This window comes from Ambystoma mexicanum, chromosome 4q, assembly GCF_040938575.1.
Source record: "Ambystoma mexicanum isolate Mex_15411 chromosome 4q, UKY_AmexF1_1, whole genome shotgun sequence".
NCBI lineage: Eukaryota > Metazoa > Chordata > Amphibia > Caudata > Ambystomatidae > Ambystoma > Ambystoma mexicanum.
The window spans coordinates 788,315,300-788,330,552 of record NC_090928.1 but is presented as its reverse complement, the minus strand read 5'-3'; the positions used below and the strand labels follow the sequence as shown (position 1 = coordinate 788,330,552).

At 42.9% G+C, this 15,253-nt stretch overlaps 1 protein-coding gene across 1 annotated transcript in view; it reads right to left on the bottom strand.

The window, feature by feature from the left end:
• PCSK2 (proprotein convertase subtilisin/kexin type 2) overlaps positions 1-15,253 on the bottom strand; it is a 1,398,208-nt gene that overhangs the window by 625,373 nt on the left and 757,582 nt on the right. The gene's annotated exons all lie outside the window — the stretch shown is intronic.

The window sequence follows — 15,253 nt, the reverse complement described above, 5'->3', positions numbered from 1 at the left end:
AGAAGTACAAGCTTACCTTGCACAGTTGTGCAAACCACTGTGTTTGGCGTTGGTGTACTGCATGCTCAGCTGACTGGATCAAAATTATTGTTGTCATTTATATACAATGTCGATTTGATGACGCTGGCCATATGGCGTGTGATGTCACATAAAGTCCCCCGCATGATTCTGTTTATTTTTGAATTGGAGAAAAAGTTTAATAAAACGTCGATCTCTAGCATACAACAAACTCTAAGTAGCAATGAATGAAAAATGTTGTAATGTGAGTCAGTCTTGTTCGGACTCACTGGCCATGAATGCATGCTGATGGAATGTTGGGGAATGTAGGATGGACAGCTCAGGAGAATGTTGAGTTAACATTGTACTCTGAGAAAGTATGGACTGCCTCGAGCATCGGCACTCACAAATGTTTTAGAATGAGGCATCTGCAAAATACATACATGTACAAATGTTGGCCAATTGTACTTGTTTTCTGCTTACCATTTGTAAACATAGTTAATTGCCTATAGTAATATTGGGTGTCACCAGGAGCACCTCACCTGTTTAATTTGTATATGTCTTTGGATGGGTGTGTTGAAGTGTGATGGTGTGTATGCCGTGTATGTTTGTGGGTCATCTGTGCATGCATCTGTGAGGAACTGTACTTGTGTGTGTGTGGCATGGGTGAAGGATGAATGAATATGGTTTGCGTCCATGTTGCCATGCCAGGTGTGGCAGGAACCATCTATGTGAGAGGTATGCTTGCATGTGTTGTCTTGCTGCCTCGTTCCACTTGCATTTTGAATGTTGCTGTGCATGCAGATACAGTTGTTGTACCAGTGTGTGTGTTTGGTGATGTTGGCATTACAAATGACCTATCATATCATATCAATTTGTTACATGTCTGGAATGTGAGCGTGCCACCTTCCCTGAGTGTTAGTTTGTTTGGACTCTGGTGGTTAGGATGCTCTGCCTGTGCTGTGCAATGATGAGACACATTGCACCCGGTCCAGTGATTGGCATTCCATGATCCCCGTTCTACCTCCCCATCCCTTTGCATGTAGTTTGTATTTGCGTGCTCCCCTCTGGGTGTTTGTGTCAGGGTGTCGCAGACCCTGTATTCGGGAGTGGCAGCTCCAGATGGAAGGTAGTTGGCTGTGGTGAAGGAATGCTTGGTGGGTGAATGCCACACTATGGATTGCTTTGACTGTGTGTCTGTGGTGCTTGATTGTGTCTGGGAGTGTATCTAATTCCCTGTGTGCTTGTTGTTCTCTGGTGTGTGTGTGTGATTTGTATGGTTGCGTGATGTCCTGGATGGAAGGGAGAGGTTTTGGTGGATGACTCTTTATAGGAAGGGAGATGTTGTAATGTGAGTCAGTCTTGTTCTGTCTCACTGGCCATGAATGCATGCTGATGGAATGCTGTGGAATTTATGATGGACAGCTCAGGAGAAAGTTGAGAGTGTGTTGCATGTGAGTGTTCAATGAATGTCAGTTGGGGGCCAGAGCTGGGTGTGAGAGGATGGCCGGTGATTTTGTCCATCAATGTCTAATTGTCTACTTACCCTGTACTTACTTACAAGTAACTGCAGCTGTGCATATGTACTTATGTATAATAAAGCATCCTGGATCAACTCCTATGGCTCCACAGCTGGCCTGTGTGCTAATCAATAGAGCACCATGGCTACCATAATAGTTGTTTGATGTATGGTTAGGTCCAAACAAAACTAATCTAATGCAAAAATAAATGTCACTGTGGGCGGCGCCAGCATATCTCCTAGAGTGTAACCACGTTCTCCATTGTTATTGGTAAATCATAGATCCTATACTTTGGGTAGCAATGCATGTACTACCTTTGGTGTCACAATAAGGTTATTAAAAAAATGCCTTGCTGAGTTCATTTGTATGCCAAAATGCATAGCAAATGTTTGTTAATCAAGAAGTAACTATGTGAGGTTACTACGTAGTCAGAGAGGGGTTAATCAGGAGGTGATGGTATTAGTTAACCTGTTGGTGTGTAATCCGCGTAACCAACAAGAGATGTTGATTTCCGGTGATCATATTCATTTGTTATGTCAATAGTTAAAAGAATGTGTTGTGAGATGTTTTGTGATGAATGGAAACTGGTCCAGTATAATGGTGATAAAACATGGTTTTAAATATGCAGAGCCATATATTTATTGTGTTAGGAATACACTAAAGTGACTAGAGAGTTAGACAGAGATTATTTGTTGGCAACATGCGGAAAGGCAGGTGGAAGTCAAGACATCAGTTTGTGTCCCTACAATACTTTCCATGTTAGTTATTGGGTCAACGAGGCGGCAAGGCTGTGCTGCAAGTGATTTTAAGACCAGAGACAGCATGCAGGGGGTTTGCTCTGTGATGCAAACTATGAGAAAACGGGTGGGGGAGACAATATGAGCAACACCAATTCACCAAAAATCAGGGTTAACAGAAGCGAAATGAGGTTCCCATCGCCAACAATGCAAGTGTCATTATATAACGTTGGACTACCCGCCAACAAAAATACACGGACTGGTGTCATTATCGATTTAGAAAAGCTACATTAACCATAACATCAATATAATCTCAAATGAAAGATGGCAAATGGCTATATTAGTTTTCAACCATGTATGAACTAGGATGCTACCTTGTATGTTTCAGATACAATAATGATATTCCAGGGGTACAACTAGCAGAGCCACCATAACCCTTGGACACTTACTTCATTTATAAGACCCACATGTCCATGTTCTGCCAATCAATGCATGGAAGATGCATCCTGAAATATCAAAGTTTGGCCAGTTTATGAAGGGCAAAGTCTCATATGGTAACTGTAGGTACACCAGAAGGTCAAGCTATTACACCTTTGAACCAAACAAATCATGTTTGTCCACAGATCAAGCACAATAGTTGAAGGGTGAGACATGGTTGAAGCGCATTCAGAGAGGACGGACTTTGTTCCTAGAGGGAGATAGCTAATTTAGGGTCAGGGCAACGCATTGGAGTGAACATTCAGTAGATGAGTAGGGTTAGGGTAAGGAGAGGTAGTCCATGACGCAGAACTCAGAGAGATAGAGAGATTGATTTGATTTAGGGTAGGTTTATCTAACAGGATTTCAACACATTTGTTAATTTGATGTGGGCGAAAACACAAGTGCTGTTTGGTGCGAATTTAGGAAGATGGATTCCCTCTGAGGGAGAGCAGCATAGGTGACTAGAAGTCAGCAAGAGAAACCTACATGTGACTCTTGACTTTTTAAGGGAAGCTTATGTCAGTCTTCTGGTGATTGATCTTTAAGGAATGATCACTATCATACTACAATCAGTTGCTCAGAGAGTGCTGTTGACCCAAAGGGGGTATAGTTCAATAACACAGTGTGATCTGCGTAGCCTAGCCATGCAATGGAACCCAGACGCTGAGGAAAATCACGACACTGTGAGAGGGCCGGACCCACATCTGCTGCAAATAGATTGAACAGCAGGGGTGCCAAAACGCACCCTGCTTAAGGCCCATGTTAGCAGGAACTGGTGTGGGTACCGAGCCTTCCTGAGAGGTCCAAACTAAAACATATGTGTCAGATCCATATGTAGTGGAGCAGCTGTGAATCAATACCCCAGGCAGTCAATTTAGCCCAGAGTCAAAGGTGGCCGAATATTCAATGAAGCAGAGGTATAGTGCTCCCTCTGTTCCGTTGCACACGTCGGTTGTCAAGACCTGTAAAGCCCACTTCACTTGAATTGAAGAGCAGCCTTTTCTGAACCCTAATTGCTGGGGGGCGAGGAGGAAAGTGGTTTCAACCTATTTCTCTTAGGTTGTTAAAAGAATGCTAGCAACAATGTTGCTACTGGATTATGACATGGCGAGTAAGAGGTAAATACAAGGATCCTAATGTGATCCCTTTTTAAAAACTGGAAAAAGGATCTAATACCGCCAGCTGTCAGGAATTACTCAGCCATTTAGGACCTCCATAAACACAATCTACAAAACCTCAGCCCAAAACAAAGGACTCCTTTTCCGAATAATATTGCCACGTGATGACTTAGATCGCAGTATGATGTCCACAATATTGCTAGGGCTAACAGCAGTAATTATATAATCAGTAACTACACCTGAAGTAGCAACAAATATTTCAGGGGAATTGGTACTCCTATAAGTCTCATGTATATGGAAAATCCATTGTTGATTAGTTATCCCGCATAGTTGTGAGCCAGTTCCCAAGGACATATGTGTTCTATATTAATTCTTGCACTTGCGGGAACCATTGGTCTTAATTAATGTAAGGATCAGCTGCCAATTTGCCAACGGAATTCTACTTTTGTTTTGGACTAGCCACTTTTTATATTTCGATCCAATCGTAGCAATTTCGGCTTTGTGGATTAGCCAAAAACATGAACTATTACGCCCGATTCCAGCAATCTGCGACTGCATTAACTTCTCTTCATTTGATCTATGACAATATCAAATGAAAGGGGGGTAATTCGATTCAACAGCTGTGCATACCTTGGCCTCTGTGAAGGTGGCCAAAGAATCTGCAATGAATATTGCATTTCCCTGCTGCACCTACTAAACAGGTCACTAGGAGAACAGCCTGAAGTTTCAATAAATGTAGAGATTCTATGAGTGTTGGCTTTGGTCCAAATAACACGGTTGTTCTGGGGCCCAGTTGTTACTCTATTCAGAGGAGCCTTTACAGTGCTCTTATGACCAATATTAAGGGTTACCTTCAGGAAAGCATGGTCACTTAAGGGCCTCATTACACGTTGTGCAGTAACCATGGCGTTATTAGCGGCATGGTTGCTGCAGGTATTTTAACGTGTCCGCCTTGGTGGATGGAGGCCTACTCCAAGGTGAGCGGGGCCAGTAATTCCCCATTCACCAAGGCCCTTCCCCATTCCCATATTTGCCCCCATCGGGCATAATGGGAATGGGGAAGGTGCTAATTATGGTACCGCAAATTGCGGTACCGTAATTAGCACCAAGGTCCCTTTGCGGCACCCTACTTTAACGGCTGGTAAAACCAGCCGTTAAGGTCGGGTCCCGCAAAGGGAACTCGTAGTAAGGCGGTAAGGGTTTACCGGTACCGGTGCCCTTACCGGTAAACCCTTACCGCCTACCGTGTAATGAGGCCCTTAGAGATTTAGCGATAACTTCAAAACAAGCCATCAGGTTACGTAAGGCATTGGTAACAAATATGCAATCAAGGCTGGAGAATTTCAAACCAGCTCACCTTGTAACATTATCAATTAAAGGCGTTTTTCCAGTAGGAGTAAGAGGCTCCAACTGAAATGATAACAGAGAATCAACCCAGGCTGTCCCACGTTTTATTAAGTCAAATGCATATTTGTTAGCCGCTGCCAGACGTTTCCGCAACTGAGGTGATCTTCCTCAAAAGCATGTATCTCCCATGGTAGAAGACCATGCGCATTGAGGTTTCCCCAACCAAAATCTTACCACTTGGGTGGGTAGTAGACCAGGGGGGTCATATACATTTATAATTTACACATTTGTATGCACCTGAGGAAAACTATTTGTCTAGCCCTATGGTGCCATATCACATTAAGATGAGACTGTACACCAATAGCTAGTCCCCCCTTGGGTGACTTCCTAATTTAGATGTTGCTGCCAGTGTGACAATAGTAACCCCATCTATCAGAAAGCCCGATCTCAGCCAAGACTCTTGCAAGAGACCAATATGAACTGAGGACAATGCTTCAACACCATCTTTGTATAGAGAAAAAGAGCTATAGCCCTGTGTATTCCAAGATAATATGGAACAGTGCTTATGCATATCCACTTACGACAACTTCAATTAAATTATCTTATAGTTGTGAGTGCCAAAAACAATTGTTCCCACACTTTCAATGTTGCATAAATGTGTTCCTTAATTTTTGTTGTTACAGGATAGTTTAAAGCTTCTCTTGAAAGTTTCTCTACACGTGTTTCACCCTTTATAATCCATTCAAAAAGGGATCATCAGGAGAGTATTTCTCAATTTCTTGAAGATTCTGCATCGTAAGGGCTGTTAGCAATGGATACGCTTGTCCTTCCGCTACCGTTTTTCCAACCAAACTTCATTGCTGAGATTCCATTCTCTAATTGCCAGATATTTCAATTCATATACCTATAGTTGGGCTTTCACTGAATTTGAGATTGGTGAATAAATGCCTCCCTTGACTGTTTGGAGGACGGCCCTCTGGTCTCAATCTTCCTATATCCAGTCAAAGATTTACCTACGTTGATCTCATCAACCTGGAGAGTCTTAATATCAATTGCCAGGTTGCAGAGCTCTTGGGCTGCCTGGAGAAACCTTTTCCACCACCACTAAGGAAACAAAGAACACAATAACTCAGTTGGTAAAACTATAGAATTTTGGCAGTTTCACAAATTCACTGTCTAATGGAGAGAGAATCAGTAGGCCCTACATTCTAATAAAGATGGGCATTAAAGTCTTTCAATTGAGTAGGAGCAATCTTATCAAATCGTAATAACCAATGCTTTGGGTAAACAAGCCTACTAACATCACAATGTGTCCAATTTGTCCACAGGGGAGTAGATTGTTGCTGGTTACTAAAGTTACCAGCTCCAGGGAGCCAAGATGTATTTCAATAGCCTAATTGATATGATTTAGGTCATTGTACCATATGGGCTCTGTCATGCTGCTCCAAGGTAGCCCTCATCTGCTGGTTTGGTAGGGATGACCACAAGTTAGCCTCAACTGGAGTTTGGGAAAAATGCACATGCAGGAAAACCATAGGCATAGAAGGGACCTGGGACATTGGTGCCATATTACAAGCCCATGTTAAACACTCAGGGACCAGGGGTGGATAGAGGACGTGGTTCGCCCATGCCAACCCCTGTTGTGGCACTTGACAAGGTAAATTAAGTATAGCTAGAGGCATCGAGAAGGTCCCAGAGGGGCCATAATAAGTCCTACCCCCCCTGCGGTGGCATTGTTGTATTGATTGTTACATGATAGGCAGGTGATATTCCATTGTTCATAGATAATTTTTTTATTGTGATATAGTCAAAAACAAAGTTCATTAAAATTAGATTTTTTACAACTCATTCATAAATCATCAAAACAAATTCCGAATCATAATAATAATGAACGAGAAAAAAACCTCACATTAAAAAAACTTTACATTTTCAACAAAGAGTTGTCTCTGAACCACAAAACACAGGTTGTATGGAGCCAGACTTTTATACATTGATCATTAGCATGTCCCTCTATTATTCAAACACTCTCATTAAGTTCCATTCTTTTAGTAATTTCACCACTTCACTAGTAAGAAAAACTCTATTCCAAAAAGTCACTGAGTGTCCAGCCAGCACTTCCGGGGGGCAACCTAGATAACCTAAGTTTCCTTAGCTCTAAGGTTCCAGGACAATCAATCATTAAGTGTCTCAATGTCTGCGTCACTGCCCCATCACATTTTTGACACCCAGGATTCGATGTCTCTGCACTATCTCTAATGTGATTGATTTCTGAGGTAGGGAGTACATTTAAATAGAATCTCAAGAAATCTGCCCTAATTGCTGGATCGGGGAACTTTTTCAAGTAGGCAGCGTAGATCTGTGTTTATCTGTCAGATTCAAGGAAGTGAAAATCCTGGATTTTCTCATTATAGCAATGGCTCTGATCCAGTCCATTCATTTCATGAGTTCTTTCACCTTTACTGGATTTTGAATCAGAGTTTCTTCCAAATATTCAGCCTCAGCTCAGATACAGATATTAATACACATCTCTTTCAAGTTGTTGAAATAGTGGTAAAATAGACTCCTAAGTGCCCCCAAAATATCTTCATATAAAGAGAGAGAAGGGGGAATCAGTATTAGCTTGTAAGGTGAAATCTATTTCCATTCTAAACAAGCCCTCAATGAAATCAACCCCAGCTGATACCTCACGCTAGCTACAGGCACACAGTTGGGGATGCTCAACACTTGCCTCCACAGTTTGCCCTCCAGTCTCTCCAAGTCAATTGTGTGATTGTGGATTGGTGTCAAAACCAGAGCCGGTATTATCTTGCCAATACAATGTTTGGTGAGTGGAATCATAGAAAATGTACAGCATCTATTTATGATTCTTTTCATTTGAGAACCTGATTGGAGGATTTTAGCACCCAAACTGGCTGTTGCCAGCCCCTTAGCTGGGAAAACTCTAACCACTGATTCCAGAAAGGGGATCTCTTTCACTATTGGGATTGTTTGGTTATCCACGTGCCAAATGAAGGATTTGGTTGCCCTTAGTGGATGTTTAAAAATTAGGATTTTTGATTTATCTGGGTTAGTCTTCAGGTGATTAAGCTTGGCGTATTTCTGAAAAGAAGTGAGCAATCTCTGTAAGCCAATTGGCGTGCAGTCTAGAAGCACAGTATCATCAGCGTAGGTCAGCCAGCTGATTTTGGTGGTGCCCAACGCAGCTTCAAATATCCATTTCACTAAGTAGGCTAAATAAAGATTAAACAAAAAGGTGGCTATTAAACATCCCTGCCAAACACCTCTGGTTATAGCAATGGATTTGGAGATGCACCCAGGCCTGTCAAGCCTAACTTGCATTTCTGTATTTTTATGCAGTTCGATTCGATCAGAATAGCCAGCAGATATTCTGGCAGTCCGCAGTCTCTCAGTTTTCCCAAAAGGCCGTCCTGGTTGATGGTATCAAAGGCCCAGGAAATAGAATTCACTCCCAGTTGCGATGATACATCATTAATTATAGATGGTTGGGCAACCATGGCTTGTTCAGGAAATTGCAGCCATTTGTCCAGAGGACCAGATGACTTTTTACCCATGATTTCCACTGATGCGAGAACCAATTTAGGCCGCTTTTTAAACTCAGGATAGTTGGATTTCTTGCACACTACGGACATCCCAGGCACCCAGGTTTGATGTCGTCAATTGCAAGGGAGTCAGTATGACAATGATGGATGGAATATGTTTCTTTACTTTCTTTACTCTTTTCCATTGGCCTCTAGAAAGAGCCTTTATAGGTCCCTCTTTTCTTAATATGTTCAGTTGAATGTTTGGAGGAGAGGCATTTTTATTCAGCTGAGGCATATCTAGAACCACTGACTGTAGAGTTTAGGCTGCCATTGCAAGGGTTGAATCAAGGAAACTAACATAATCAAATAGTCGACCTTGGCCCCTCATTTTTAGCCTCATTTGCATTGATGCAAATCATAGGGCCTTTTGCCTGGTGAATAGCACTATTGACCAGGATGATATCAACAACCTTGGCCAAAATTCGTTTCTGTCATCTTTCATAGCAGAGTAAAGTCCACAAATTGCATCCGCTGTAACCGCTAGAGGGTGAAAAAGATAGATCACGTGGTTCCAAGCATCGAGCACTTGAAAGCCAGATGTTATGGTAGTCCAGCTGTCCAAATTATTATCAACCCCCGCAGGAATTCCAGTCAAGTTGGGGCTCGCTGATGAATGTGTTTCTCTTATCCCTGCCTGAATTTTAAGACCTGGTATATCACCACTAGATTTCCTCTGCAAGTCAAGACAAATATTGAGCAGTGAGTTATTATTATCAATTCCATGGTTTGAAAAAGGAGGGTCTTGTGTCAAGAGTGCACTTGTTGATACAGGCATAAGCACAGTATTTAAATTCTCAGATTGATTGTATGTTTTTGATTTATGTAATTGCTCTATAGAGCATGGGCAGTGCAGTCCTTCTCACTCCACTTGTACCGCCAGGTCTTTATAAGACACTTTAAAAGACCCAGTGCCTTGCTTAGTGTTAGGAAGAATTCTGAAGAATGTGCTAATTTCCCTTACCTTTTGAGACCCCCAGCAACTTTGCTGCATTTATAGCATTTGCATTTTTTTACCTGTGAAGAGTGTGAGCCTTTTTTCCCACTCTTCCATGTATTTTGATGTGTGTTTTACTTTTGTGTTCTTTTCGTTATGGAGTTTTAGAACAACTACAGAGGTATCATAATTTTCTGTGTGTCACACAGCACCTTCAGTGCAGTGGCACAGTGATGTCTTTCAGACTTCCCAAGGTTTAAATACCTTCTCTGGGACCGACTACTGTCTCCCAGAGCATGTAAAGTTAAATTGACTTTACTAGTCTCATTAAATGTACAGACCCAGCACACACAATCTTCCTATAGAGTGCTGGAGGGTTGCCTAGCTTCCTCTGAGTCGAAACACACATATAACAGTCAAATGTTCTTAAAATGTACTTTAAATGGCTGGTGGCAGTGGTTTAGATCAAACTATCGTGATTCTTCCGGACCGCTAACAATGGTAGCTAAAAATCAGGTCAGCCGTGTTTTTCAATATGGTGCCCCAGACCTATCTGTAAAAACAGACTCTGGTTGACTTTTTTCCCCATTTCTTTTAGGAAAGGTCATTCTTGTGTTTGTCTCTGCGCGCCAAACCAGGTTTCTTTGGCGGGCTTCAGTGTTGAAGCTCTCCTCTGATGCCTGAGTGTCTGGGATGGACAGGCTGTGAGGGAGGTGCCCAAAATCCCTGTGCTTAGTGTCGTAGGAAACAGCCACCCTGCGGTGTGAGTGACAACCAGGCTGGACTGAATGGGGGAAAACTGTTTAAAAGCAGTTCTCTGGGACTTGGAAAACAGAGTCGACCACTGGAACCAAAGAACCGAAGACGAGCTGAAGGAAGACGACTGCTGCAACTCCTGAACGGCCGGTGAAGCCCTGCTACATGTCCAAATTGCCTGGAACTCCATCGACAGAGAAGCCCTTCAAGGTTAACCTTTTCCCTTGAGTTTGGAGGAAACAACCAACTCGCAAGCCACATGGACACTGTCCCCATCCTGGTCGAATTTTCTTCAGAGTGCTGTTGAAAACTGGAGAGCCAGCGAGAAGGAAACCAGCCTGTGGATTTTAAGGCACTCACACCTTAAAGCAATGTTTTGCTAAGCTTGTGGCCTTATCCCTGGGCAATGCAGGAACCTCCCAGCGTCCTCCTTCTTGTCCCCATGACTGAAGCTCAGGAACAGCAGGATCTGCTCGAACTGCCAGCAAGAACTGCCTCAGCTACAGCTCTTCTTCACTTTAAAGGTAATGTGCAAATGCGGTTCGGAAATCTTTTCGGCCACGGTGAACATTTGTGAAACTTTTCCAACTTCGAAGGCTTATCCTTCCCTAAACATTTGTTTAACTTTTTGCCTAGCCAAACTCTTCTAAGATCGGTGGCAAAGACTTAAACGTTTACTACCAGAACTGGGCTATCCAATACAAAGACTCTGAACCATTGAATTTGGCCCAGGCCTATGAAATGAATTGCTGGTTGTAGTTTACTGAAACCCTTTGCCCTGCCTATGGAAGTATTTGTGCTGTTGTTTCTTATAACCTTGTCTTTTCACCCCTTTGAAATGCATCTGAAGTGCCATTTTGCTCCCACTTCCGGGGATCTGAACTTGTTCAGTAACTCGTTGGTAATGTATTTGTGGTTTATTAGTATATGATATTGAGCTGCTCTTGCTAGTGTAATGTTTTCAAACTGACTGTGTAAATAGATGTATATTATTTTACCACAAAACCTTGAGTAAGTGTTTGTTTGAATCACAGTATTTGTTGGCCCTTTGTGTAACTTATTCTACTGCTCACTTTACTCTTGAGATAAGTCTGGCTGTTCAGCCATCACTACCACTTTACTGTGTAGTACAGGCTTGTACCAAAGGTGAAATTGTACTTACACTTGTAATCTTAATTGTGTGTAGTGTTCCCAAAGGGTACTGCATATGATTCTGCCTAACACTTAGCTGCATGTCTCCAGTGTGTTGGCAACTGTTGCTGCTCCGCTTGGCTCCTGAGCATTTAGGTCCAGAGAAGGGGAGGCTTCATACACCATTTCCTTAAAGTATTACTTTCAAAGAGGGTCAGGAATTGATAAAGTTCAGAGTTGAATAAATCTGTTCCCTCCATAATGGGTGATAGTTAGTGCTGTTAAGCCCAATAAGCAGACTTTAATCAGGAGTAGTCACAGTAATTCAACAAATACAAATTGAACAATTAGCAGTCCCCCGCATGGAATACCTATGAAACCTTCAGGGGCGATTCGCGTAAATCAGACCTCTGTGGATTCCCACGGGTGTATTCTTTTCAGAAAGGCATGGGGTTTCCTGTTTTCCTGTTTTCCTAGTTGGCTGTGACACCCTTGGCCCAAATCTGTAGGTTGTCCGCAAGAGCAAAATCTTGCAAAATCTGCTCTGTCGAAAGATTTGGGTTACCAGTGGTTTAGCCTTTTTCCTTTGTGCCCAGGTAGGTGGACCCACACATTTGAGGGACCGTTTAAATCGGGACAGGTGTGGAAACACAGAAAGGTATGACATGTGTTGTTGGTGGCGGGTTTCAAAGAGGTTCACGGGGGGAAATGTCTGAAAATTGTGGGGTTTTTGCCGAAACTTCGGACTTTACCCAGGATTAAGGGTAATATATTCAGGGGCGATTTGTGCAAGTCTTACCTCTGTGGATTCTGACGGAAGCTTCTTTTCAGAAATGCATGGGGTTCCCTGTTTTCCTTTGTGGCTTCGACACCCTAGGCCCAATTCTGTAGGTTGTCCACAATAGCTAAATCCCGCAAAATCTGCTTTGCCCGAAAGACATGGGGTTACCAGTGGTAGCTTTTCCCTTTGCGCCCAGGTAGGTACACCCACACATGTGAGCTACCATTTTCATCGGGACACCTGTGGAAATGCGGGAAGGTTGTTCATCTGTGGTTGGCGATGTGTTTCAGTGGGTTGGCAGGGGGAAATGTCTGAAAATTGCGTTTATTTTGCCAAATTTCAGATTTTGCCCAGGATTGTGGGTAATACATTCTGGGCCGACTCACGCAAGTCAGACGACTGTGGATTCCCACGGTTGTCTTCTTTTCAGAAATGCATGGGGTTCATTGTTTTCCTTGGTGGCTTCGACACCCTGGGCCCAAATCTGGAGGTTGTCCACATGAGCAAAATTCTGCAAAATCTGCTCTGCTGAAACAATTCCCTTTGCGCCCAGCTAGGTGCACCCACACATGTGAGGTACCATTTTTGTCGGGACACCTTTGGGAATGTGGGAAGGTAGGACATGTGTTGTTGGTGGAGTGTTTCAGTGGGTTCAGCGGTGGGAAATGTCTGAAAGTTGTGATTTATTTTTGGCTAAATTTCATACTTTGCCAGGGCTTGTGTGTAATACATTCTGGGGTGATTCCCACAAGTCAGACCTCTGTGATTTCCCAAGGGTGTCTTCCTTTCGGAAATGCATGGGGTTCCCTGTTTTCCTTGGTGGTTGCAAGATCCCAGGCCTAAATCTGAAGGTTGTCCACATGAGCAAAATCTGCTCTGCCGAAAGAGCTGGGGTTACCAGTGGTTTAGCCTTTTCCATTTGCGCCCAGGTAGGTGCACCCACATATGTTAGGTACCGTTTTCATTGAGACACCTGTGGAAACATGGGAAGGTAGGACATGTGTTGTTGCTTGCATGTTTCAGTTATTTGCCTGTGGGAAATATCTGAAAATTTAGTTTTTTTCACCAAACTTCAGACTTTGCTGGGGCTTGTGGATAATACATTCTGGGATGATTCGCGCAAGTCAGACCTCTGTGGATTTCCACGAGTGTCTTCTTTTTGGAAATGCATGGGTTTCCCTGTTTTCCTTGGTGGATGCGACACCCCAGACCCAAATCTCTAGGTTGTCCACAAGAGCAAAATCCTGCAAATTCTGCTCTGCCAAAGACATGGGGTTACCAGTGGTTTAGCCTTTTCCTTTTGCGCCCAGGTTGGTGCACTTAAACATTTGAGGTACTGTTTTCATCAGAGCACTTGTGGCAATGCGGCAAGGTAGGAAATTTGTTGTGTTTGCTTGGTTTTATAACATTTTCTTACATTTGCTGCTGCACTTTGTCCCACAACCCTTTCATTTCCTAAATGTGACCTACATTTAGTGTCTGCTTTAGGCACTATATGCTTTTGTAAACTGCACAAGTCACCTACCCTTCACAAGGTCTGCCTGTGCTCTTTCAAGAAATGTATGCTTTCTGGCATTATTTTCAGTTACAAGATTACTTTTCTTTTTGGTGAAGAAACACATCCACCGTGTGGATGTTTCATTTGGGCACAAGTACAAACAATACCCAATGTAACCACTCTACGCCAATCCCACCGCCTGCCACCAGTGTTAGGTAAGAATTACTGCAGTACAAATGGTGCGGGACTACACACGACTTATGTCTTGGTATTAGGTAACCCACCTTTTAATGTAGGCCTGTATTATACATGTTGGTAGTGTGACTGAGCAGCCAGGCTTATCTTGAGAGGTAATGTGAGCTGTAGAGCTGTACAATGAAATCAGTAAATACAAGTATCCAATCAAACACTTACACACTTAAAGTTAAATAATACAATATTTATGTTATACACACAGATATTTAAAGCATGCTTTAAAAAGCAGTAATTAGGTGTAACATTAGTTTCAAGTTAGGATTCAATTCAAAAAGTGAACAATAAAGCATGTGAGTAATTCATTCTAATGTTACACATGACCCAGCACCCAAGGTTAAGGTTGGATCAGAACAGACAGATAGGATATAAAAACAGTTAGATTCTCCCAAAGGGATGCAGACAATCTATTATCTCAGCATTAAAGTGTTCAACATTTAAAACCTGTGAGGGAACAAGCACTGCCTAAGCCAATAGGTTCAATGGACAAATTCAAGGTTCTAATGCTCTTCTTCTTAGAAATATGTTCTTAACTTGTAAGCGTTCAAAAGAGAAATCACAGCAGCTCAAGAGGAGTCACCTTTAGAAAGCACAGGTAGTAAGGCCAATGCAAGTAAGTTGAGGTCAACTTAGTGTAGGGCTAAATCAGTCTCCCAAAGATAGGAAGCACCCTAAATGGCAAAAGGATAAAGTACGCCAAGCCCCACAGTACCTTTGAAATGAAGAAGCTGTCCCAGCTGGTTGCCTTCAGGATGCAATGCAGTAGAGCCTTGTTTGTGGTCCTTGGTCATTGTGATGAAAGGGAGGACGTCTGGTGGTCTCCTGTGGTAGCACTCGAGAGAGGGACTCGTCAGCAATGGATTCCTTTCAATTCAGCGGTTCTTTGTGGTGTTGGCACTTTTTTCTCGGCGGCAAAGATGAACACAAAGCCCTGGTTAGGATTTCCTTGATCCCTCGCTCCTGGACCCTGGTGAGGAGATTCTGGATGTGGATTGCTTGCTTCTGTAGGGTCCTCTGGATGCCCACAAAGAGCAGGCCAGATTCAGATTTCAGAAGACAGTCTAAGGGAGGAAGTCATCCTTTACGGGTCTACCCTGCTG